Here is a 27,699-nt window from a genome sequence, read left to right as displayed (position 1 = left end):
CTTATCTAGGAGACTCAGATATTAAGTGACTTGCCCAGGATCAAACAGCAGGTATTTGTTAGAGGTGGGGCATGTATATAAGTCTTTCTTGGTCCAAATCTGGTTCTCTACCTACTACAGAAAACTTATTCTCATCTTGATAATTAAATTATTTTTCTTTCCTGTATTTCTGTTGTTTGAGGTATTCAATAGTTGATGATCCTGTCATGGTATTCAGGTTGTACAGAATAAGAGACTGACTTTAGGTGATGCTACTCAGAGGGACAGATCCTTATGCTAAAGCTTTGGCCAGTGGAGAAGGAGCAGTGGAATGGACTGTCTAGCGGTCCACTACAAGGTGTTTACTTCCCCCAAAAACCAAATAATTATGTAACTGTGCAGTTCATGAGAAAATTTCATAGAAAGTTTACTTCTCCTTGCAGAATGGCTAGATGAGAATAGCTTGTTCCAATGGCTATGAAGGCAGCTGAAGCAGGTGCTGTGGAGTGCTAAGAACTGGGTCAGACATCCAAGACAACAAGATCATCCTAGCCCTTTACCAGTCATTTTGACTTTTGGCCTGCCATCTGACTTCAATGATTCAGAAAGAGTGAGGTTGATGACTGCACAATTCTGCTTCACTTAAATACAATTCTAATGAAAATCAATATATCACCCATGATGTCATCGGTGATTTTCAAAAATAAAAGACACAAATAATGTCCTGCTTACCTATTTGTTTTTTTCTTCAGGAATTCTTTGCACTATATCTTATTGCAGTTTGTGGCAAATACTTTCTCCATCTTTTCTTCAGCTTTTCCTGCTTGAAAAATAATTTCAATTTACTCAAATTGACATTCCTTCATATTTCAAAGTCCTCCTGTCAGTGGCTTGTGAAATGTATTGCTTGATTTTGAACTTGTTATATGCTTTGGATTTTCAGACATGTTTCCTATATTCTACCCCAGGTCTTTTCACTTTCCCACCCCAGAAACTTCTTTTTTTTATAGTTTGGATTAATTTTACTTCAAAATTCAATATGTGTTTATAATACTTTTGCTTCTCTTTAAATTTTTATTCATTCTTTTTGTCTTTATGAGACTCTCTGGTTTATCTGTTTAAAGTTAAGTGTTTACTCTAACTTCTTCCAATGAAATTTTGATCTTTTGGTCTTTTTCTTGTATTCTCTATTTTTTGTCTCCCGGTTGTCCACTCATTCTTTGGAAACTCCCACTTCCTCTGATACATAGAATCCCCAAGACTGTATGTTCTCAACCTCCTATAGCTGAAAGTACTAGGGATTTAGACTGAACCCCTGCCCTGATTGAACTCTAAGGAGTGATTACACATGAATTTTAGCCCCTTCTCCCTCAGATACAGAAGTTCTTTCCCTCTCAAGTTGACTCTTTTTTTTTCTTTTTTTTTTTTAAGCAATGGGGGTTAAGTAACTTGCTCAAGGTTACACGGCCAGTTATTTCTGGGTGTGGTGCTGAGTGTCTGAGCCCGGGATTCAATCTCCAGGTCGCCCCAACACTGGAGCCAGTACTCTTACTCTCTGAGCCACCTGGCCGCCCCTTCAAGTTGACTCTTATATTTGCTCTGTGCTCTCTACATCTTCTACACTCTCCTCCTTCAAGTTGTTCACTTTTTCCTTTATGTAGCTGAGTAGTCCACAACAAGAATTTATCAAGTGTTTACTATATGCCAGGCATTGTACCAAGTGCTGAGGATACAAGGAAAGGTAAAAGCAAACAAAAACATTAAGGGCAATTGGAAAGACTTCTTATAGAAGACAGGATTTTAGCTCGAAGTCAGGGAGGTTAGGAGACAGAGATGAGAAAGACGAGAGCTCCAGATTTAAAGATCAATAAGGAATGTTACTTAATCAAAGTGTATGTGGTGGGGAAGGGGAATGGGAATAAGGGAAAGAAGACTGGAAAAGTAGAGGGGGAATCAGGTTATGAAGGACTTTGAAAACCATGTAGATGACTTTATTTCTTGTTTCTTGGGGTAATAGAAAGCCACAGAAGTTTATTGAAAAAGAGGATGATAAGGCTTTATCTGAGTTGTAGAATGATCAGTTTGACAGCTGAAAAGAAAATGGGATTGGGGGACTTGGAATATGATATTCCAGAGGGCAAAGGAGCTAGGATTATAAGCAAGAATCACCTACCCAGCAAAACTGAGTATAATACTTTGGGGGAAAATATGGATATTCAATGAAATAAAGGACTTTCAAGCATTCTTGATGAAAAGACAAGAGCTTAATAGAATATCTTTCAAATACAAGACTCAAGAGAAGTATAAAAAGGTAAAGAGGAAAGGAAAATCATACTGCATTTAATAAGTTTAAGCTGTTTTAATTCCTACATGGAAAGATTATATTTGTGACTAATAAGACCTTTCTTATTATTAGGGTAGTTAGTAGGAATATACCATATTTCACCATATAATCATTGCCACCACATAATTTTCTCATCCTGTTTTTTTCAGTCTAAAAATCAGTTAATAACATTTCATTGTGCCATTTTCACATGATATAATTCTGTTAATCATGCTGCTTAAAAGGTAAACAGAGCAGCAATGTATTCACTAGTGGCATATGAATACACATTTATCTCTTGTGCACTGTGAATCCTAAGTCTAGAATTCTCAGTGCATATACATTGCCAGTATTAAATTGTAATGTACAATCATGAATATTGTGAGCATCCTAATTTTAACCAAAAACAGTTTAGTAACAAATGATTTTTAAATAATGCCAGCACAGATATTTTTAAACCTTCACATAATGGTCACACCCCACTTTTTTGCAAAAATTTTGGCATAAAATCTGCAATGATTATATGGTAAAATATGTATATAGACAGAGGGCACAGGTGTGAGTTGTATATGAAGGGACAATATCTAAAAATAAAATCAAGTGGTAAGAGAGGAATATACTGGGAGAAAAAGGGAGAGGTAAAGTGGGGTAAATTATCTCACATAAAGGACGCAAGGAAAAGCTTTTATAGTGGAGGAATGAGGGAAGACTTGAGGGGGCATTAGTGAACCTTATTCCCATCAGAATTGACTCAAAGATGGAATAGTATACACACACATACCCACACACACACACACAAACAATTGGATGTAGAAAACTACCTTACCCTACATGAAAGTAGGAGGGGAAGGGGATAAGAGAAGGGATGTGTGTGATAGAAGGGCAAGCATATTGGGGGAAGGGGTAGTGAGAAGCAAAACACTTTTGAAGAGGGACAGGATGAAAGGAGAGAGAATAAAATAAATGAGGGGGGTAGGATGGAGTTAGCTATAGTAACTATGGAAAAATTTTTTGAATAAAGTTTCTCTGATAAAAGCCTCATTTCTCATATAGAGAATTGAGTCACATTGATAAAATAAGAGCTAATTCTCCAATTGATAAATGATCAAAAGTTGTGATCAGTTTTCAAATAAAGCAATCAAGCCATCTTTAGCTATATGAAAAAAATACTCTCACTATTGACTGGAGAAATGCAAATTACAACAGTTCTGAGGTACTTTCTCATATCTATTAGATTGGCTAATAGGACAGAACAGGTAAATGACAAATGTTGGAGTGGGAAAAATGAGTCATTGATGCATTGATAGTGGAGTAGTGAACTGATTCAACCATTCTGTAGAGGAATTCAGAACTGTGCCAAGAGGGCTAAAAAACCATGCATACCCTTTAACCTAGCAATATCACTATTAGGTCTCTACCCCAAGAGATAAAAGAAGGAAAAGAACCCATAATGTACAAAAATATTAATACCACCTCATTTCTGGTGGCAAAGTATTAGAAATTGAGGGGATGCCCATTAGTGACAGAATGGCTGAGCAAGTCATGGTATGTGATTGGTATGATGGAATACTGTTGTCCTATAAGAAATGATGAGCAGGATGCTCTCAGAAAAAACCTGCAAAGACTTGCATGGGCTGATGCAAAGTGAAATGTACTATGGACAATGTAACAGCATTATTGTAAGATGATCAGCTATGAATGACTTATCTATTCTCAGCAATAAAACAACCCAAGACAACTCTGAAGGACTTAGGATGGAAAATGCTATCTATCCTAAGAAAAAGAACTAATGGTGTTTGGATACAGATTGAAGCATATCTTGTTAACTTTATTTTTCTTGAGAGTTTTTTGTCTATATTTTCTTTCACAACATAACTATTATGAAAATGTTTTGCATTACCACCGATGGATCAAATTGTTTGTCTTTACAATGGTGTGGGGAGGGAGAAAGAGAGAATTGGGAAATTGGAGTTTTAAAAATGAATGTTAAATTTCTTTATGGAACTGGGGAAAATAAAATGCTAAATAAAAAGAAAAAAAAGAATATGGACTGAAGTTGGGAGAGATTTGAGTCAGGGAGGCCCACAAAGAGTCTGTTATTGTATAGGTGTTATTGTATAGGTGGACTCCAGGCTGGTGACAGTATCAGAAAAGAGAACATAATTTATTTGGAAGATGTTACAAAGGTAGCCCTCAAAGGGAATGACAACAAATTGTTTATAGGGGGAGGGGGAGGAATGAGAGATAGTGGAGAAATCAAGGATAACAATTAGGTTACAAGCCTGGGTCATTGAAAAGATGGTTTGCCACCTCTTGTAAGGAGAAGCAGGGATTCAGACTGCCTCATTCCAATAGTGGGATATGCCCTTGAAGGACAGCCTGGGAGGATAGTTAAGCTATTTGTGCCTAGTTTTCAGAAAGGGATGATGTTAGGGTGATGTGAGGTATGGGATAACTGAATGGTATTTCTTTATATTGATATACTTTAATATGATTTCCTGGAATTCTTTTAAAACTTTTTCGTGTGTCTTTGGTCTTGTTACACATTGTAGCAGAAAGCACCCCAGCATCCCAGGGTGGCTGCCAACACATGTTCTTAGATCTCCTTTTCTAAAGGAAAGAAACTCAAAATGGGTTGACAATCTTGCTTTAATCAATCAAACATATCATTTACCTAGTTCAGGGGAAAAAGTCAGCACCCCAAATTTCAGAGTATACAGACAGGTTACAAGCAAAAGTTGCAAGACAGAGAAACATTTCAGCAGACGGGCCTCCAACTGTCCAACCATTACATCCATACCTAGTCACAGTTACTAGAGAGGGAAGCATCAACACCTGGGTCTTCAAAGCTGTGGAGCTCTCAACGGCTTCCCAGAGTCTCATCTGGTCAAATCACACAACATTTCTCAAAGTGAGCCCCAAAACAAAGTCTCACATTAAGATTTATATAGCCTTCTCCTGGCTCAGAGAATGTAACAACCCTCTTGACCCACTTCCCAATCACAAAGTATTTCCTGAAAAACAAGCCTCTTGCCACAGGCTCCAGGTGGGCTTAAGCCTATCAAAGGATCTAGGGGCAGGGAAAATCTTACACAATATAATCTTAGAAAGATGGCATCAACATAAATTTACATTCCCATTGCAACATTTATAAATAATAATTAATATACATAGATAGAGGACACAGAACTAATTTAATAGGAAGGGATGGTACTTAAAAGGTGAAATTAAGAGGTGAGAGAGGAATATAATGAGAGGAGATGGGGAGAGACAGAATGGGGAAAACTATCTCATATAGGAAAGGCAAGGGAAAATGGTCACAATGGAGGGGAAGAAAAGGAAGACAAAAGGGAATGGGTCAACCTCATTCTTATTGAATTTGGCTTAGGGAGGGAATGATATACACACTAAATAGGGTATCTCAGAAAGGGGATGATAGGGGGGATTGTGGAAGGGAAGGCAGGCTGGGAGGAAGGGAAGTTTGAAGCACCCACTTTTGAAAAGGGACAGGATCAAAGTAGAGAATAGAACAAATGGGAGGTGGGAAAGGAGGGAGGGAAATATAGTCAGTCTTTTATAAAATATGGAAATGTTTTGCATAGCTGCACATGTACAACCTATATTGAATTGCTTATCTTCCCAGTAAGGGTGAGTGACAAGGGAGGAAGGAAATGAATCTGGAATTCAAAGGTTTAAAATCAAATGTTAAATATATATACTATTATTAATATTATTTTACATGTAACTGGGAAATAAGATATAAAGGCACTGGGGCATAGAGATCTAGCATGTCCTACTGGAAAGTCTGAGGGGATATGAGAGAAGATATGAGAGAGAGCAGATTAGAGGAGGGGATATCTAGTGGGATCACTATTTTGGGGTGGTGGGTAGGGGAAAATGGGGAGAAAATTTGTAACTCAAAATATTTTGGAAATGAATAATATAAACTAGAAGTTAAAATAAAGCATTTAATAATAATAATAATTAATATCCAATAATAAAATAACATATTGTTGATTCTTCTTAAGATGTTACTAGTTCTTGACCAAAGTGATATCTAGTGAGTCAAATCAGCAGTTTCCTTAAGGTTTGGGGCAAATTATTTGTTCTTTTTACCCCTTCTCCACATTAAATATATGTGTGTGTGTGTATCTCAGAGATAATTGAAGCCATTGTAAACCTGTTAAATACCACTAAATAAATGTATAATGCTAATGAATGTTCATGTTGAATTGTAATTATGCCATCCCTTGTCTAGTTAAAATCTGATTCAATATTCAGTCATTCACAGAAGGCATGCCTTATTGTTCACTTAGTGTTCTTTGACTTGAGCATTAAAAGTAATCCAAGAAAAGATGGAAGGATTTTGCTTTTATCATCATAGTATAATATAACATATCCTCTTAGTAATCATCATATCTTAAGACAAATTCTTTGGTCCTAAATCACTTAATTCATGATATTTGCATGCAAAAAAATGTTGATTGGAGGCTTTGGGGAAGATAAAGGGCTGTCCTCATCATGCAAAAAAAAAAAAACAACAATTATGGATATATTTTTCCTGGTGTCTAAGTTTGTAATAAATTTTTGAAAAGTTTTTTTTCCATTACTGATACATCTAGTTTTCGTACAAAAGTCAGTTCCCAACAACTACCTCAAAGAAAGCTAAATAAAAACATCAAAGAGAATGAATGTGTAATGATTTAGTGTACATGACAATTTCTACCTTTGTACTTTAATGATTGTTAATAAAGGATGCTTCATAAAGTTGTATGAGGGCTTAGGAATGACTATTGGAATTAGGAGTTGAAAGATGATAGCAGTTTTGATAAAGGAAATTTTAGTTGAGTATATGTAAGTTTAAATTTGGAGATGCCAAGGGAAAGAGAAGCAAGTAAAAGTAAGAGAAAAAAAGTAAAGGGGGAAAATTGGCAATGAAGGAGAGAAGAGATAGATAGGATGATAACTGGAAAGGGTTGCAGAGTCAAATAAAAGGCTTTTTTTTTCTTTCAATTATTCTTTTTAGATGGGTAGACCTAGATCATTTATAAAGAGTAGGGAAAAATCCAAAGGATAAGGAGAGACTGAAGATGAAACAAAGAGAGGGAATGATGAAAATTCCTGGAGGGGAAGAGAGAGATCAATTACTTGAATGGAAAGGCTAGTTTTGAATAAGAATGGTAATTAAAATTTTGAGAAGATATTTTGCCATCAGCTTCATTGATAATATTATATTTGTTTTTCATGTGAAAATTCATTAGTGATGTTTATTTTAGGTAACTTTATGTGCTTCATTTCCCTTTTTTGATGCCATGTATGCTAATTGTCTCATAGTTTGGTAGAGTGCTTTCTTATGCTTTTTTTTGAGGATAGTATATGTGCCTTAAGGATTTCTTCATTATAGTTTGAAAAAAATATATTTATAAAAAATTTTAACAAGGTGGTCTATTATTTTATTTTGTGACTTGTTTAGTGTCTTGGAGATTGAGTTGCTCAGATTTTTCAACTCATGTTTTATTCATTTGAATAGTTAATATTTTGTATTTAATAATTGATTTAAATATTATCATATCACGATATAGTAGATTCTGAGAATTTTCTTTCTTCTCCCTTTTCCTTTTTATTCTTGGTAATTTAGTTTTCCTCTGCAAAAAATTAATTTGACTAATGGTTTATAAATTTTAATAGTTCTTGGAAATAATCTGAGCTTTGTATTTCATTTTTCAGTCTTTTGTTTTCAATGTTATGCTGCCTTATTATCTTTTGGAGGATTTATACTTCATTTGTTTTCTATTTTCTTTTAAATTTCATGATTTTCATTAGTCATTCTTTATTTTTGTTAATTAAAATTTCAGATGTGCTTATAATAACAATGGTTGTGAGTGACACTGTGGATAGGGCTATGGGCCTGTTCTTCCTTTGCCTCCTCCATACCATTTGTCTCTGGACAAACAGCAACAAAAATAATCATCTCATTATTTAGCATAGGGGCAAAACAATACACCCTCAAGTCCAAAAGTTTACTTACTCTGATGCTTTAGAGAATATATATTAGCCAAAACTCAGAAGTACAAACAGCTCAGAACCCCTAGCAAGAAATGTTCCTAGAATTAAGCCACAGCTTTAATTCTCTGGCCTAATTTCAATTTATATTTCTCTTCAGTTAATCTCTGGCCTTTCTATGGTTGAACCAAAATTCAGGTTGCTAGAAACACTTGGGTACATTAATGGTTAGGTACAAGTAGAGAAAACAGGGGAAAGAGCAGACCTTTCCTTAGAACTTCCTGCAGTCTTTGAAAAGTTGGGTATTACCAGTGGCTGGAGCTCTAGTAGTCTGTTCTGAGGGGCTCATCACAACCAACAACCCTCTGAGATAATTTTCTTCTGTGTCACAGCTCACATTTATCTTTTTTGCTTTTGCCCATTGCCCTTGTGCCATAGATTCTTTCTTGTTCAAATATTAAATCCCAGAATGGCTGGCTCCTGCCAGTGAGTTATTGAGGTCCTCCTTTCTCTAGGTTTGTTTCTTTGTGTCTGTGTGTGTTTCTTGAAGTATGAATATCATGGGATGGAAGGGAGGGCAGACTGCAGAAAGAGGTAATCAGTATGCCTGCCATCTTGGGGTGAGGGGTAGAGGAGAGATGGGAAGAAAATTTGGAACTCAATGTCTTTTGTAAATGAATGTTGAAAACTAAAAATAAATTCTGGGAGAAAAGGAGAATGAATATCACATTTCCGGTAAGGACTGCTTTACCTAGATTTCACATATTTTAGTAAGTTTTCTCACAATTTTGTTCCCTTTAGTGTAATTTAAACATAATTTCTTATGATTTATTCTTTTACCCACTTATTATTTTCTGTCTAGGTCAACTTTTGGTCTAAAAATAATGTTGAATATGACTTGCTACATTATCTTATGGGTTCTTCATACCCTATTGTTCTATGTATATGACTATGTTTGTGTCTGTATTTTATTTATCTATCTAGCGTTTTTTCCACACTTAAAGTGCTCTATAAGTGCTATCATCATCATCATTATCTTTTAACCTAAGTAATTTGATGGTATGCCATTCAGTGTGGATGTGGGTATGTGTAAAATATATTTATTTGTTTATGGTGGCCTCTTATATTATAAAAAATCATGATTGCATTTCTAATTTTTGAACTTCAGCTAAAGCTTAATACATTTTATTCAATCCCTTAGCATGATTCTAGATTTTTTTGCTTCAAGTAGTTTTCATATATGCAAAATATGGTTTAGGTTTTTTTTATCTGTTCCATAACTTTTCCATTTTTAATGTAATTAGTTTAGTAATATTCAAGTAATTGTTTTTTTTCTTCCTTCAAATTTTCTTTTTGGTTAGTCATTATTTTTGATTAGTTATTTTCAGTCTTGTCTAACTCTTCATGACCACTTTGGGGCTTTTTTGGCAAAGATATTGCAGTGCTTTGCTATTTCTTTCTCCAGTTCATTCTCAGATCAGGAAATTGAGATCAAAAAGTGGGTTTCACAGGATCAAAAACCTGTGCCTGAGGCTAGATTTCAACTGTCTTCCTGACCTGGCACTCTATCCAATGTGCCACCTGACTGCATTCCATAATTACATTCAACTTACTTTGATTGATTGATATGATCATGATGTTTGCAAACAGACATTCCCAACCTCCAAACTCTTGTATCACTGGGATCTAAATTTTAAGATGTTACATTAAAAGAAAATACCTATGAACCACTATCTTGTTTGACTTGATGCGATCTTATTCCAATCTCTACCTTTTCACAGAGATATACTTCTCTCTTACCTTACTCTGCTCAGACACAAATTATCTGATTACACTTTCACTGAGAACAATCTTTTTAATACTTGCCTTGTGCAGCTCAGATAAAATAGTGGTACAGGAGGCCTCTTTTCTTTACCATACCCATACTTAAAAAAAATAATAATATTGGTCTGTGGTGCACTGATTTTAAGAACCACTAATTCATTTCTTTTTCTTCCCTTCTCTTTTTCTCCCTTTCTTTCTCTATCCTCCTACTTGGAACGTAGGTAAAACATGCTACAACTACTAAATAATAGTCTTGTCTCATCCTTACAGGATATCACTGAAGCATCAAAGCCTTTTCATGTGAAGTAGACTTATTTACCTTTGTGTCTTTCTTTCTTTCTTTTTTTGCTGAGTTTATATTTAAAGCCCTGTTTATCTCTGGTATTCTGTAAAGGAATGATTCAAAATTTGTTATCCTGTTGAATCTGCACCTCTTTCATAGAGAAACATGTACAGCTTTGTGCTATCTCTGTTTTGTGTTGTAAGTTGACTTTCATTTCTTTTTTGGTTTAATATTTCAGTATTTTCTTTCACTTCCTACTATTAATGAATAATGCCACATGAATCACACTCATTTGTGAAAAACTTCTATAGCATCTTTTTCTGGAATGTCTGTCATTGTCACTGAATCTTTAGAATTTGGCAATTACATTTCAGGATGAGTTATTTTTGTGATTATTCTCTAATGGCATTCTGTGGATTCTATATTGACCTCATTTTCAAAAATGTACATATAATTTTATTCTATAATTTCCCCAAATATAATATTTGTTTTGTATTTAATTCTACAATTTTGATAGACCAGTAATTCTCAGATTTTCTTTTCAGTTTTACCTTCAAGTCTGGTTGCTTTCATTTGTAGAGACCTATACCACACTTCCAATTTTTTTTATTTTGTTCTGATTTTTTATATTCTATACATTTTTGTACTCTATTTTCATTTTTTCTAAATATCATTTCTTTAAGAATTTCTGCCCATCTACCCTAATTGTCCAGTTCACTTGATTAATTTTTCCATTCTTCCTTAAGTACTTTGTTCTTCTTTACATATTTTTTGAATTATTTTATTAAGCATCTAACTTCCTTTGGTAGTTCTTGTGGGTGTTCATTTCTCATTTCTGATGTTCTAATTATCATCACAAGATTATTTTCCTCTTCTGGCAATTTCACCTTGCTGTTTCTCCTGCCCCCTACATCGTTAACTTATTATAATAGTCTCATTTTCTTTACTCTTTTCTTTAGTGTCTCTGCTGACTTTTCTCTTGGCTTTTCCTTATGAGGATCCCCCTCTTCATCTATTTATCTCTGTATTTGTTGATGAAAAAAGAAAGAAAATTAGAAGTACTGACTGTGGTTCCCCTCATGTAACTCTTCACATAAATTATATTTGAAGTCTGAAATACATAGCTAAGGAAAGTGCTAGGATTAGCAGGAGAAAATAGTGGAAAAAATCTACAAATTTTGCTTGAATCATCAACTGCTCAAGGTCAAATATTTTTCCTAATTCATTATTTTAAAAATCAATCCAGCCTGCTCTTTTTCTCCTGTTTAACTCAAATTCCAATTCATTGTTCATTTGCAGCATTTGACCAAGTCTCAGAGAGCAGGCATTGTTTGGTCACTTAATATAAATTATATGCATAGTTAGACCAAACTCTTTTGAGTGGTCTTGCACCTGATTATTATTCTTTAATGTCCTGAAGTTTGAATTATTACAATGTCAGCCATAAAAAAGGACTATATCAAGCAAGTATCTCAAGAGAATTCTACTTTAAATTGTGCTCAACACTGGATCTTCTACATATATAACAGGGTCAAATGCCATTTATCAGAGATTCATTGAATAAGATAATGTGTATTATTATGTTTTAAAGGATTTTTAATAATTGTGACATGAAATATGATGCCTCATGGGAAAAAAAACCTTTAAGGTCATTTTTTGCTTTTATGTATCAAATATTTCTTCTATGGTTAAACAATGAGCACAATAGGATCTTGTGTTCACCATATCTTTCTGTCGGTTGTGTATTCATTAACTTATAATCTTCTGAGGAATACAACTTGCAGAGATTTACCTATTCTCTTCTAATACTCTTGTAAGGATACCTTTGTATGTGTGAAAATCATTCTCATGAAAATGTTATATAGAGGTACTTAGGCTATCAGAATGATATTTTGTTATTGTTGTTGTTGCCTTTTTTTGCAATTAGGTTTAATTCTCCCCCTCCTCTGATCCATTTAAAATTTTCCCTTTCTTATGTTACATTGAAAATAAATCTTTCAATTCTTTATATTGACATTATGGTTCTAATGTTTTATTAAATATGGCAACTATATCTGAAATTTCCAGTTATAAAAGTAATAAATGAAGAAGACTATTTGGCCATCAGCAGGGTTTAAAGGTTTTCCATCATTTTCCCTCTGCTAATCTTAGCATTATATTTACCTATGCAATGAAGATTTCAAATATAATTTGTATGAAGAGGAGGGAACCTCAATCTATAGGCCCAATAAAGTTCAGTAGTTTTAAACCATAAAAAAAATTAAGAAGCTACTGTGTACCTGGAATTGTGTTAGTTTCCAGGCATAAAAAGACAAACCCTCTAATTAGCTGATTACATACTCTTCAGGTCAAGCCTCTTAGAGGTCAGAATGTGGGTCCCCACTTTGGAGATCATCACAAAGGCCAATTGGTGATGTAAGACTGAAGTTTCTCAGAAAATTCTTGGCTAGGTTGTATAGATTTATTTGTCATAGGCACAAATATATAATCATAAAACCTATGGAAATTGAAGGCCCTAACACAGTGGAAGAGACTCTAGGTAGAAGGATTTGGGTACCTTGAGAGTAAGAGAGTTTGGTATGGGTAATATGGATTGTAGTTAACAGAATTTGTGGTATTTTCAGTTTCAAAATACTATTTTGGTTTTGAGACTTGTTGTAAGTATTTTCATGGCTATAATGTCAGTGTCTCATTGGGGTACTAGTTGAGCTGATGTTTGGGAGTTTAAAAGATTTTACAGAGATTTTTTTTAACCTTTTATTCCCATTCTCCCCCCAAAAATTATGAATGACCACAAAATCAAGAAAGGATCATTTGCATCTAGGTTAGGCCCATGCTTTAAAGAATAATGACTGCTAAGATTTCATTTTTTTTTCCAAAAAAGTATTTACTGAGGGAAAATCGTTAGAGACATTTGTAATAGTAATGGAATTTAAAGATCCCCCTGTATTGGCTTGTTTTTTGGTTTGATTGTGTTAAAACCCAGAGCTTGTGAATCCCACTTGTGGGATGGACTTATTGACAGGAAGAGAGATGGCTGAACTGGGAGGAGCTGGTGAGGTAAATTGAGAGGGACACAAAAAAAGAGAGAGGCAGAAGAACTTTTTGGAAGCAGCATCTTGGAGGCATAGAGGATTGGTGAGGGCCAGTTTGAATTGCCCAGGACTTTTGAGAGCTGCCACCCAGAGCTGCCAAGGACTGAGGAGACATGGCTGTTATGCTGGTACTTTGTCTGTCTGTTTTGATATTTTTTTGTCAGATTTGCCCACTGGTGAAGGACAGTGCTGTTGTTGCAGAGGTCCTGGAACCTTGCTGTTGGTTGAGAAGCCCTGAAGAAGGATTTTCTTGTTGTATGTTTACAGAAATCTTGGAAGAGGGTTTTGCTAATGTTTTGAGGGGTCCTAGGACTGTTCTGCAGACAGAGAATGAATTAATGAAGACACTGGCAATGTATCTTGTGGCCTTGCTAAGCTTTGTCTCCCCAGGAACAAAGATTGCTGAGAACTTGCCTGGGGTCAAGATAAAGAAAAGACCTTTCTTTGGGTATTAAATGCTGTGCTTAAGCTTGCGGTAACTCTGGAGTAGATTCAATTGTGATCCAGGGGTGGGGAACTTTTGACTTTTTTGTGCTCTGTGATTAAACAAATCATGTACTTTACTTATGATTGGAAACTAAGCTCCATTTGAGAAGAGGGGCTTTGTGATGGACTAAATGAATGTAATGTGCAGGGGTGGGGTAGTACTTGGAGATTATTGAATTACACTTGGTAAAGGCTGTATTTTGAATTATGCTATATTTTGATTCTGTCCTTAATTTTTCACTGAATAAAAAGGAGAGCACCTATGCTGGTATTTTGAACCTTGGGAAGTTGCCTTTGCTTGGAATTACAACGTTACAATTTAAAACAAATAAAATGACAGTTTCCGAGAAAGAGAAAGACATTGAACTGATAAATGTCAATACTTTTCATTGCTTTTAATCTCTTTGAAGCCTATCCACTCAGAAATTCTGTATTTGATGATAGAATTTGTTTTTGTTTTTGTTTTCCAAAAACATGTATAAAATTGGCAGTGAGGTGATGCAATGGATAAAGAGTTGAGCCTGGACTCAGGAGGCCCTGACTTCAGATCTGGTTTTAGACACTGACTAGCTATGTCTCTGGGAGGGCAAATCGCTTAACCTTGGTTTGCTTTAGTTTCATTATCTATAAAATTGACATAATAATAATAATACCTTCCTCCCAGATGATTGTGAGGAAAAAATGAAATAATACTTCTAAAGTTCTTTGCAAAACTGATGTCGTATAAGTTCTCCTCCTCTTCTTTCTTCTCCTTTTTCTCCTCTTCTTCCTCCTCCTCTTTTTCCTCATTCTCTTCCTCTTCCTCCTCATTTTCTCTTGTATTATAGGATCAAAGACAATTGGGTAAGAAGGGTAGAGATCACCAAGTCTGGGATCCTCATTTTAAAAATAAAGAGATTGGTACCCAAAGAAAAGTAACCTGCCCAAGGTTGTATGTATCTCAAGTATTCAGGAGATGAGTCCAGGTCCTCACACTAAGAACTTAATACTCTTTCCATTATATTACACCTTAAGCTTACTGACAACTGAAGTAGGTCTCAGAATTTAATATTTGATCTATTATATTATGCCTCAAAATTACCCCAAGGTAAATTACTTACCAGAATGCTGTTAGTGACTCTCTATAGTTCCCAGTCTGTACTTTTCTCTCTCCTGTCTTCTTGGCTTTGTGTTTGCTTATTAACAGGATAAGGAAGTCTCTGTCCGTTTCAAAAGGATCTTGAATCTCATCTGATTCTTTTTGACCCAATCATTACTTGACATCTTCCTGCATCATACTTTTTTTTCCATATTCTTTTTCCTCAAAGGAATAATGTATGTAAATGCACTTTGTAATTCTGAAAGAACTAAACCAAACAAATAAAAATGAATATTGTTGATTTCTCATGAAAAGTTTTTACACAGTCAAGAACACTGATTTCAGGTTTCATAGTTACTTTCCATTATTAGTAGCATTATTGCACCTTAATTTATATAGTGGGGGTATTCCCAATGAGGAGTCTCTACTAATTGTGTTTGGAAGGAGTTACATTAGATTGTCATTTTTTTTGGAGCAATCGGGGTTAAGTAACTTGCTCAAGGTTACATGGTCAGTTGTTTTTTGGGTGGGTGCCAGGTATGTGAGGCCGGAACCTATCCTAGGTCCCCCGACACTGGGGCTGGCGCTCTTACTCACTGCTCCACCTGGCTGCCCCTTGATTGTCATTTTCTATATGACCACTGATAAGTCATTTAAATGCTGGCTGCATTTACATTTTCCTCAACTGTAAAATGGGAAGCATAATAACACCAGCCTTCCAAGGTTGTTGTGAGGATAAAATGAGATAATATTTGTACAGTGTTTAGCACAGTGACTACCATATAATCTATACTGTAAAATTCTAGCTATCATTTTATTAATAATAATACTAAGTATTTCTATTATATAACCACTGAGTTCTTTTCCAATATTTCACTTTAATATTATGATGCAAAATACTCTCAAAATTTAAAAAAAAAATTAAAATTTCAAATTGAAATGAAGAGTCAACACAACTAAAAACAACCAAACAGCAACACTTAAAAATGTAGAAAATGCATTTGCATTCTTAAAACAGCAACAGAAAAGGTATATTGATATTAGCCAAGGTTTTGTAATTTTTTTCAAGACATGAAGCCACATACTAACTTAATTCGAATATTATCTTTTAGATTCAGAACTGGAAAGTGAGTTTGTTCAGTTCTTTGGGATAACTATGTTACTCTTCTACATAACAGATCATACTTTGTGGCCCTTTTACTCATTTATTTTGTAGCCTTTGTAATTATAATTATTAAGAATTGTTTCCTAAATATGATTTTATTTCCTCAAAAATATCAGAAACTCTTCTATTACTTAGGTTTTTTTTTTCCATGTGTTATGAAACTTTTTATGGTAAGGAAACAGGGAAATCTAGATGTTTCTATATTACAATATCAAAAGCAAATCTGGATTTCTAAAGTAAAGTAGCAGGAGAGTTCAGGAAATATACATATACAGATATACATATATGTATACATATAAAATTTCTGATAGCCATATTTAAAGTTTATACAAAGAGTGTGTTAGGCATTGTCCTTCCTTGCCCTTGCCAATAATGATTTTGTTCTGATATTCCTGATGTCTTCTAATAAAGTAGGAAATTCTTGCCTAACTTTGGCTATTTGTTATACCATTTTGATAGTGATTGATGATCAGTTTATAGATAGGTCATTCATGTGAGGCAGAAGTCTCTTAAGAGTTGACTTTAAAAGTGGACCTATGAAAGACATGAAGGTTAGAGGCTAGGAAATGGAGAGATGGGAAACAGGAGAGGAGGCAGGTTTCACAGATGTAGTTTGTTCCTTAGACATAGGGGTGTGTGTGTGTGTGTGTATTATATATGTGTGTGTGTGTGTAAACACAAGCAATAATTCAGTGAAGTATTCATAAAATACACAAAGGAGTACTTGGACTAAACATCCTGGTCTTGAGAGGAGTTCTTGTACCTACCCTTTTCCAGAGTCAAGGAGAAGGAAGAAATAGAGACACATAGTATCCAAAACCTTGACTTTCACTAGTACTGTAAGTTACATGTAATGTGTAAGGCCGAGTCCAGGGGAGTGAACTGAGAGTCTGACCCTTTCAGTATGAGGTGGGACCTGGGAGATTGGAGGCTGAAGGCAAGATCCTTGGTGGTGCAATTAATCTTTTTTTTTCCAAATGCTTTATTAACTTCTGATTTACATCATTCATTTCTGCCAGATTTTGAGTTACAAATTTTCTCCCCGTTTTTCCCCTACCCACCACCCCAAAATAGCAGTCCCACAGGATATCCCCTCCTCCAATCTTCTCTCTCCCATATTTTCTCCCATAACCCTTTCAACTTTTCCAGTGGATCTCTATGCTCCAGTGCCTGTATATATTATTTCCCAATTACATGTAAAATAGTATTAATAATAGTATATATATACATATATATACACATATATATTTGAATATTTGATTTTAAAACTTTCAATTCCAGATTCATTCCCTTCCTCACTTGTCACCCACCCTTACTGGGAAGATAAGCAGTACAATATAGGATGTACATGTGTGGCTAATGCAAAACAATAACATAGTAGATATATTGTAAAAGACTGACTATATTTCCCTCCCTCCTATCCTACCTCCCACTTGTTCTATTCTCTACTTTGATCACATCCCTTTTCAAAAGTGGGTGAATACAACTTCCCTCCCCCCAAGGCTTCCCTCCCTTCCATCATCTGCCCTCTCATCCCCTTCCTCCCTACTCTCCTGTAGGGTGAGATACCCTATTTATTGGGTATTTCATTCCCTCCCCAAGCCAAATTCAATGGGAATAAGGTTGACCCATTCCCTTTTGCCTTCCTATTCTTCCCCTCAATTGTAACCATTTTCCCTTGCCTCTTCTGTATGAGATAGTTTACCCCATTCTGTCTCTACCCATCTCCTCTCATTATATTCCTCTCTCACCTCTTAATTTCACCTTGTAAGTATCATCCCTTCCTGTTAAATTGGTCCTGTGACCTCTATCTATGTATACCTGTAAGTATATATACACACATTCACATATGTATTCATATGCCCATATACCCTCATATATAGACATATAGATACATAGATATATAGATATATTTCTATTCCCTTCAACTACTGAGAAAAGTTTCATAAGTTACAATTGTTTTTCCATGTAGGAGTGTTAACAGTTCAACTTTGATAAGTTCTTTATGATTTTTTTTCCCTGTTTACCTTCTCATACTTCTCTTGCTTCTGGTATCTGAATGTCAAATTTTCTGTTCAACTGTGGTTTTTTCAGCAAGAATGCTTGAAAGTCCTCTATTCCACTGAATGACCATATTTTCCCCTGAAACAGGATACTCAATTTTGCTGGGTAGGTGACTCTTGGTTTTAAACCCAGCTCCTTTGACCTCTGGAATATCATATTCCAAGCCCTTTGATCCCTCAGTGTAGAAGCTGCCAGATCCGGGGTTATCCTGATTGTGTTTCCACAATATTCAAATTGTTTCTTCCTGGCTGCTTGTAATATTCTCTCCTTAATCTGGGAATTCTAGAACATGGCTATAATATTCCTAGGAGGTTTGTTTTTGCAATCTTTTTCAGGAGATGATCTGTGGATTCTTTCAATCTCTATTTTGCCCTCTGGTTCTAAAACATCAGGGCAGTTTTCTTTGAGAACTTCCTGGAGGATGATTTCTAGGTTCTTGCTTTGATCATGGCTTTCAGGTAGTCCAATATTTTTTAAATTATCTCTCCTAGATCTATTTTCCAGGTCAGTGGTTTTCCCCATGAGATATTTCACATTGCCTTCTATTCTTTCATTTGTTTGGGTGTGTTTAACAGCATCTTGATTTCTCATAAAGTCTTTAGCTTCCATTTGCTCCAGTCTAATTCTGAAGCAATGATTCTCCTCACTGAGCTTTTGAGATTCTTTTACCATCTGGCAAATTCGGCTTTTTAAAAGGCATTCTTCTCCTCATTGCCTTTTTGAGCCTCTTTTGCCATTTGAGTCAGTCTGTTTTTTAAAGTGTTATTTTCCTCAGTCAGGCTGTTGACTCTCATTTCATAATTTTCTTGCATTGTTCTCATTTCTCTTCCCAATTTTCCCTCAACTTCTCTTATCTGCTTCTTAAAGTCCTCTATGGCCTGTAAGCAGCTCATATTTTCCTTTGAAGCTTTTGGTGCAGGAGTTCTGACTTCACTGTCTTCCTCCTGTTCCATTCTTTGCTCCTTTTTGTCCCCAAAATGGGAGTCTAGTGTTGGAATCTTCTGTCTGCTTTATTTCCTTTACCTGGTCATGTCGCCTCTCAGACACTTGACCCCTGGGCTTTTTGCCACAGTAGGACTCTGCCACCAGACAGGGGAGCTTTCGTCCCAAATGCTGGGGTTTTCTCAGTTGCCAGAGGTATTAGATAGGTACCTTCTCTGAAGCCTCCACATGCTCTGGCAAGATGGGCATATACCCCAGGACCTCCACCCTAGACAGCAATCCAGATCCAAGCAGGTTAAAGCAAGAGCGATTACCCCTCAGACTGATGCTTGGTCCCCCTACACTCTGCAGTCCAGGAGCTGAAGCTGCCACGTGGTGCTACCTGGCTGTGCAGGAGTCTCAGAGGCTTCTCGACCCGGGGGACAAAAGCCACACACTCCCACTTACTGGTCCCAAAGTCCAGACTGCATTGACCTCTCAATTTGTCCTTCGCATCTATGTGTTGATAATTCTGGAAATGGCCACACCTGCTGCTGATCTGGGGTTCCTCTGGCCCAGCTGGTCAGGCCTACCCTGGGGCTAAAACCTGGCATGGGGCTGGGCTTGGCTCCCAGAGTACTGTACTGGATTTCTGCAGGCCTGCTGGGCTGTCCTCAGCAGGAGGTTAGCTTCTCTGTGTCATTTTGTGGGTTCTGCCTCTCCAAAGTTTGTTTAGAGTCCCCTTTTTACATGGATTGGGGAAGGTGGAAGGAGGAGCAGTGGGGAGGTCCTGCTTCTACTCTGCCATCTTGGCTCTGCCCCTTGGTGCAATTAATCTTAAGGACAGTATAGGTTTCTGGGGAGGTAGAACTCACTGGAGGAGATGGGAAAGAATGTCTTGGTTGTTTATGAACTTTAGTGTGAGTCTTTTATATGAGATTTTGTTTGTTTTAGGGAGGTCAAGTAAAATAAAGCCCATACTGTAGTCATTAAAATTTTTATTTTAGCCTGGCCTTTAAGAAGCCTTGTCTTTTTTTTTTTCTCCTCTAGACAGTGATAGAAATCAAGGTCTGATTTTCCTGGGGAAAGCTCTGGGTGCCAACAGAAGCCAAATAGACAGTGATTGAAATAAGATTGTACACTTTCAGTTATGTATTCTTACTTTTTTGTGATGGTATGACAGAGTTTGAATCTCCTTACCCTTTGGTTGCAATGAATATATTTGAAAAACAAAGCATAAGTCTTCATTGTAATGATATACAACTTCATTAATACAAAATTGCACTTGACATTTTAATTGAATGAGTGAATGATCCACTTTAGAAGACAGCAAAATAAATTCTTTTAACAATCCAAAATCTTCTAGAGTGTAAACTTGAAGTTAAATATCTGAGAAGCCTGATTATATTTTTTTCAAACAATTAGACTATTCACTTATTATACTCAAATGGTAATTCATTTCATAGTACTCTAATAACTTGAAGAACCCAATTTTATACTAAAGAGTAGCTCACTTATTCCTGGGAAAATTATGGTGAACATTTACTGAGGACTTGAGAACTTAGTGAGTTAAGACTAATATGTATGTATAGACACCTTCTACAATATTTTATTTTAGATATTATACTCTAACTTTCAAAAAGCAGTATTCATGAAATTTCTTCTCCATTCAAATATCATTAGGTTTATTATAAAAGCATATATACATGCACTCACATATATATAGTATAATATATGTATATATGTGTGTGAATATATATATATATATCATGCACAAGTAGCTATTGCATATATAACAATTAGTTTTTCCTTTTTTTTTTGCCTTTTGGAGGGCAGTTGGGGTTAAGTAACTTGCCCAAGGTTACACAGCTAGTTTTTTTCTGTGTGTGTGTGGGGGTTAAGTGTCTGAGGCCGGAACCGAACTTGGGTCCTCCTGACTGCAGGGCCAGTGCTTTACTCACTACGTCACCTAGCTTCCAACAATTAGTTTTAACAGTTAATTTAATCACATATATTGCTAGGTATGGTTGGTGCTACTGTTTATATAGTGTTCTTAATAAGCAACATATTTTGCAATTATTATATCACAGTATCAGCTATCAGGAATGGCTATCAGCAACAGAAAATAAGACAGGACTTGTCTAACTCTCAAGTAGACTCATAGAATTTAAAACTGGAAAACTTCAGAGACAATATTCTAAACTCATTCACAAATAGAAAAAATATGTGGATTGGAGAAGTAAAGTGACTTGCATGAGATCATACGGGTAGCAGCTTGAATTTGAACTCAAGGCTTTTATTTTTGTTTATTGATTTTTTCATCCTAAATACAGTGTTCTTTTAATTTCCACATGATCCAGGAACAGTATAGGGAGTTAGGAATTATAGATTCAATTCCCATTTCTGGCAGTTAACTACCACTGTGATCTTATCAACTTACTTATCTTGTCATCATTTTCCTCATACGTAAAATGAGGGACTTATAATAGATAGCTTTTGAGGACCCAGTCATTTCTACCTACATGATCCTAGTAGAGCTCTGTATCTGCAGTACTTAAAATGTAATCAGAAGCGGATATTCAGTGCTGAGTTAAACAAGCATTCATGACCCAAATCCATGTCAAAACTGAAAGTATAAGAAATAGATGGTAATGATACTGGTACTAGGTTTAAGAAACTAGCAGAACATTAGTGAAGCAGACAATAGAAAGAAAAGAGACAAGATTGGGTAGGAAGAAAGCAGATGAGGTCTGCATGAAGCTGGAGAAGACAGGAAGATAGGTGCGTCTTTCTCCTATCAAGTCAGCATGCACTAGCCACAATTCTTCCCTCATTGTCTGCACCTAGGAACTAATGGGAAAACTGATTAAAAAAGGAGAGAATTCATGAAATTTCTCCTCCATTCAAATACCATAAGGTTTATTATGAAAGTTAGAGTATAATTTCACATCTTGTTTGTTGGATTTGGACAAGTTGTGTCTTAGACAAAAATCAGAACATTAAAATTTGTTTCAATGGAAAATCTAACCATCTGAGATTTGTCTTTAACTATACTAATCAAATAATAACCCTCCCAGCAAAGGAAATGAACTAGGTTTAAGAAGAACTCTAAAGAATAAGCTTCAACAGGCTATGTTGTTGCAGCTGTTCTGCCATGTGTAATAAAATATGTGAATATGCTTCCTGAATGTGTTCATCATTTGACTTTTTAGTGTCACACTTTATTCAATGAGCATTGGTCCTTATGTCATTCAATCTAATGATGAAGCAAAAATTCTAAAAAACCATATAAAATTGTGCTTTATACATCCTCTCCCCACCCTTACCACCCACCATTGAATTTTAAATCTTTAAAATTCAGGCATTAGTTTTAAATCGCAATAGGTAATTCTCTTGGACCTTTTCTCATCTCAGGAAACAGAGTTCACTTATTCTCCAGTAGCCATTCATGCCTAATGAGCTATAAAGCAGAGTATAGGAAAAAAAAAACCAAAACAACAAGAGATTTAAGAAGAGCTTAGGGGGACAAGAACACGAGTTTTCTTTTACCTGTGCTTCACCCACGTGTCTCTTCTACCTGACTTTTCCTCAGTGGCTAGGTGATCTAGCACAAGTAATATAACTTCCCCAAAACTTAGTCTTTTGTTAAGTGTTAATAGTTAATATTACTTGAAAGGAAAGCACTTTGTATACCTTGATGAACTATATAGAGGTGAACTCTTTCCTTTTTTAAAGTCATAGGAAAGCCTTAATTTTTTTTAGCTCAGTCAACACGATGCCCTCTGATAACTAGGCAAATGAGATATACTCCTCTCTATAAATATCAACTTCTTAGACTGTCATACCACTTAGAACTAAGAAAAAAATCTTCCTTTTTAGATGAGAACAAGGCCTATATTGGTAAATTGCCCTATATCATGAGATACAAAATATTAGAACTAGGATTGAAGTTTAGTCTCTTTTGATTTCAAATTCAGGTTTCTATCCATTTCATTGTTACCTCCTAGGAGAACTGCAATAGGGACAGGTATTGGAGCTGTGATTTCCTCAGAAGAGAGAACTCCAAGTTTGGAAACTCCCTCTATTAATCTAGGTCAGAAACTTCTTGGAAATTTGCCTAGAAGACAGAAAGAATGCATTATCTAGGGTCACACAACTAATGCATGTACTAGAAGTAGGTCTTCACACAAATAAAATCAGATCTAAATAATTGTAAAAACTTCAGTTTATGGTTAGGCCAAATCAATATAATAAAAATGACATTTCTACTGAAATTAATTTATTTATTCAGTGTCATAACCAATCAAATTACCAAAAATTATTTTATAGAGCTAGAAAAAATAATTACAATATTCATCTGGAAGAACAAAAGTTCCAGAATGTCAAGGGAATTAATGAAAAGAAATGCTAGGGAGTATGGCCTAGCCATACCAGATTTTAAACTGCATTAAAAAAGCAGCAGTCATCAAAACTATGTGGTACTGTTAGACAAATAGAGTGGAAGATCAGTGGAATAGATTAGGCACACAAGACCCAGTAGTAAATGACTATAGTAATCTACTGTTGGATAAACCCCAAACTCCTGCTCTGGTATATAAGAACTCACTATTTGACAAAAACTACTAGGAAAGCTAGAAAATAGTATGGCAGAAATTTGGCATAGACCAATATCTTACACCATATACCAAAATAAAGTCAAAGTGCATTCATGACTTAGATATAAAGTCTGATATTTACTGTAAACAATGTTGGAGAGAAAGGAATAGTTTACCTGTCAGATTTATGTAGCAGGGAAGAATTTATGATCAAATAAGAGATACAGAGCATTACAATATGCAAAATGGATAATTTTCATTACATTAAATTTAAAAAGTTTTGTACAAACAAAGCCAATGTAACCAAGATTAGGAGGGAAGAAGAAAATTGGGAAAGAATTTTTACAACCAGAATCTCTTATAAAGACCTCATTTCTAAAATATACAGAGAACTGAGTCAAATTTGTAAGAATACAAGTCATTCCCGAATTGATAAATGGTCAAAGGATATGAACAGTCAGTTTTGAGAGGAAGAAATTAAAGCTATCTATAATCATATGAAAAAAATGCTGTAAATCACTATTTTTCTTTTGCTTTTTTTTTTTGGAGGGCAATTGGGGTTAAGTGATTTGCCCAAAGTCATATGGCTAAGTAAGTGTGTCAAGTGTCTGAGGTAGGATTTGAATTCAGGTCCTCCTTACTCCAGGGCTGGTGCTCTATTCACTGCACCACCTAGCTGCCCCCTCTAAATCACTATTGATTAGAGAAATGCAAACCAAAACAACTCTTAGGTACACATCTCACCTTTCAGATTGGCTAACATGACAAACAGGAAAACAATAAATGCTGGAGATTTGGAAAAATTGGAACTCTAATGCATTGTTGGTAGAGTTGTGAGCCATTCTGGAGAGCAAATTGGAACTATGCCCAAAGGGCTATAAACATGTGCATACACTTTGACCCAGCTGTATACCAAAGACATCATACAAGTGTGAGTAGTACCCGTACGTATAAAAATATTCATAGCAGCTCTTTTTGTCCTGGCCCAGAATTGGAAATCAAGGGGATGCCCATCAATTAGGCAATGACTAAACAAGTTGTGGTATTTGAATGTAATGGAAAACTATTGTGCTATCAGAAACAAGGAGCAGATAGACTTAATAATAACCTGGAGAGACTTATATGAACTGATGCTGAGTGAGGGGTGCAGAACCAGGAGAGCATCATGCACAATTATAGATACATTGTGTCTGTGATGACTAACGTTAATAGACTGGGCTCTTCTCAGCAATGCAAGGCTGTAAGGAAACTCCAAAAAATAATAATGATAAGGCTATCCACATCCAGAAAAAGAATTATGGAATCTGAATGCAGATTGAAGCAAACTACTTGCTCTCTCTTTTTTGTTTTGTTTTGTTTCTTCTTTCTTGTTGTTCATTCCATTGGTTACAATTCTTCTTTACAACTTGAGTAATGTTTGGTGTGAATGTATATGTAGAGCCTATGCTGGATTGCATTCCAGGATGGAAGGGAAGAGGGAAGGAGAGGAGGGGGAGAAAATTTTGGAACTCATCAACTTGTGGAACTGAATGTAGTAAACTAAAAGTAAATTTAAACAAAAGAAGTAGGTCTTGACTGCAAGCTAACTGTCTTTCTGTGGAAATAGATACTAGGAGATGGGGTCTGTCACAAGTTCTAATACTTGATGAAAGGAGCCATGAATGTGGTACTGGAAATGTACCTCATAGAGGTGTTTTTGTAACTGATGGCCATCATCGCTCCCCTTGAAGAAAACAGATGTGACAATTTCTAAATTATTCAGATGAATACTTTGTGTTTTGACAGTTATATTATTGAGCACCTAGTGTATTGTACTAAGTACAAAAAAATCACTCCAGATAAGACTTGACTCTATTATCCTTGGTTTAGAAAGACAGTGTTTAATTCATCAGGATACTGGGGCAAACTATTGTTATTCTTACTTTTTTAATGTAAAAAGTTTTACTTATTGTAAATTTATGATCTAAGGATTACAATTTTCCCTTCTAGGGAATCCAAGTTAATCAGAGAACAAAAAATATATTAATATCCACCTGCCCCACCCTGGTTTTTTTAGAATTAGAGAATATCATTTGGAAAGAACCTCCAAGGGGGCATCTAGGTGGCTCAGTAAATACAGCACCAACCCTGGAGTCAGGAGGACCTGAGTTCAAATGTGACCTCAGACACAATACAAAAACTAACCATGTGACCTTGGGCAAGTCACTTAAACCTAATTGCCCTCCAAAAAAAGGGGGAAAAAAGGAAAGAACCTCAAATACCATCTACACCAATTCATACCTGAACAAGAATGCCTTCTACAACACAGTCATCTAGCCTTTGATTGAAGACTTCCAGTGAGGTGGAAATCACGACTTCTTAAAGCAACCAGTTTGTTTGCCTGCTTGCTTGTTTCTTTCTTTCTTTCTTGTACTTATGGAGTTAATTTTTAAAACTTATGTAAGATTGGTAGGATAATATATTCTTGCTGATCATCATATCTTTTCCTATATATTCACTAATAATCCATAAAATAATAAATTCTAGAATTTTGGAAGAAATTGAAGTCAAGCTCACTCACCTCTATATTTCATGCCCTAGTCTCTTTCCTTTTTTTAAAAAATAGTGACTTTACACTTCTTTCACCTTTGGGAACATTTTTTAAAAAGTTGTTCTTCAAAATCTTTCAATGATTACTTCAAGTGGTTCAAAATCGCAACCACTTGTTCTTTTAGTATTCTTGGATGTCATTCATCAGAGCCTAAATACTTGAATTCTTGAGTGAGTTATGTTTTCTCTTGCTATTTCCCTGCTTCTCTTGTGTATCAGTTCTCTACTAACAATTTTTGTTCTGACCTTTAAAGTTCAAAGATTATTTATTTGGTACAGAAAACAAGCAAAGTCAGAACTGAGTAGTTTTGCCTTCTGCCAGTTGTCCATTAACATCCCACCCACCAGTAACAGGAGTCTGGTATACTGGATTGCATGGAGTATGGGCTGGATATACCAACCCATCTGGCCTATACTCAATATACTCCTATGTTCCATAACTACTTTAATTTTCCCCCTTGTGTCTAGTCTAGCCACACACACACACACACACACACACACACACACACACACTTTTTTTTTCTTCTCAGCATTACTTACCATCCTCAGTTAATTTCATATCCCAACAGTACTCTTACTGGGTAATGTCATATTATTGCATTTCTTTTGAATTACCTGTTTCTATCTTTGGTTCACATATTTTAAAAAATATCTAAGTACCCCTAGGAGTTCCCTGTGCATCCACATCAGATGAACTTACTATCGTTTTGTACAACTCTTCCCTTTCCTCCCTGTTATTGCTTTGAGCTTACAGAATTTTATTCTTGACATCTTACCATCCCTGCTGTGCTAATTATGCAATAAAATATTAGACTACAGGATCCTATCGATTCTTTCTTTGAAACCTTTGAAATCTGTTATTCCCAAATCTAGTTTCCATGTCAAACTACGCCCAGTTTTCTTTTCCTTTTCTCTCACAAATTCTAAAATAGTGTTCACTTACCCCCAAGGTTCCCATCATTTCCACTTCAGCAACAAGAGTGTTTAACGCAGAGTGATCCACCCTAGGGAGAATAGTTTCCACAGGCCAGTGGTAGTCAGGGATGTTTTCTGCAGGACAGAGCCCTTGTTCTTTAATCACAGATAATAATGAAGTTTTTGTCATATTAAAGAGGAAAGAAAGAGAAACATTGAGAACAGTTTGGGATGATGACTGTGCTGTCTCTCAGGTCCGGTGACAAGATGACTACAATGGGCAGCTTTCAGAACTACATATGGTCTTCCTTCCAAGGGAGTTGATTAAGCGACTCCGGATGAAATTGAAATCCTGTGATTTGACCTTTGTCTGGCCTGG

General features: G+C 35.7%; 1 long non-coding RNA gene across 1 annotated transcript; it reads right to left on the bottom strand.

The window, feature by feature from the left end:
- Window positions 1–709: 709 nt before the first annotated feature.
- Window positions 710–27,699, bottom strand: LOC138176072 (uncharacterized). The gene is made up of 3 exons (XR_011172154.1): window positions 27,349–27,699; window positions 15,094–15,339; window positions 710–802 (listed from the first exon to the last, which is right to left on the bottom strand). It is a non-coding gene; the product is annotated as an uncharacterized lncRNA (long non-coding RNA).

The sequence above is a fragment of the Petaurus breviceps genome, unplaced genomic scaffold, assembly GCF_028583685.1.
Source record: "Petaurus breviceps papuanus isolate PSGF00001 unplaced genomic scaffold, PetGlider_PUasm1.0 81, whole genome shotgun sequence".
NCBI lineage: Eukaryota > Metazoa > Chordata > Mammalia > Diprotodontia > Petauridae > Petaurus > Petaurus breviceps.
This window is presented reverse-complemented; position numbering and strand designations above follow the sequence as displayed.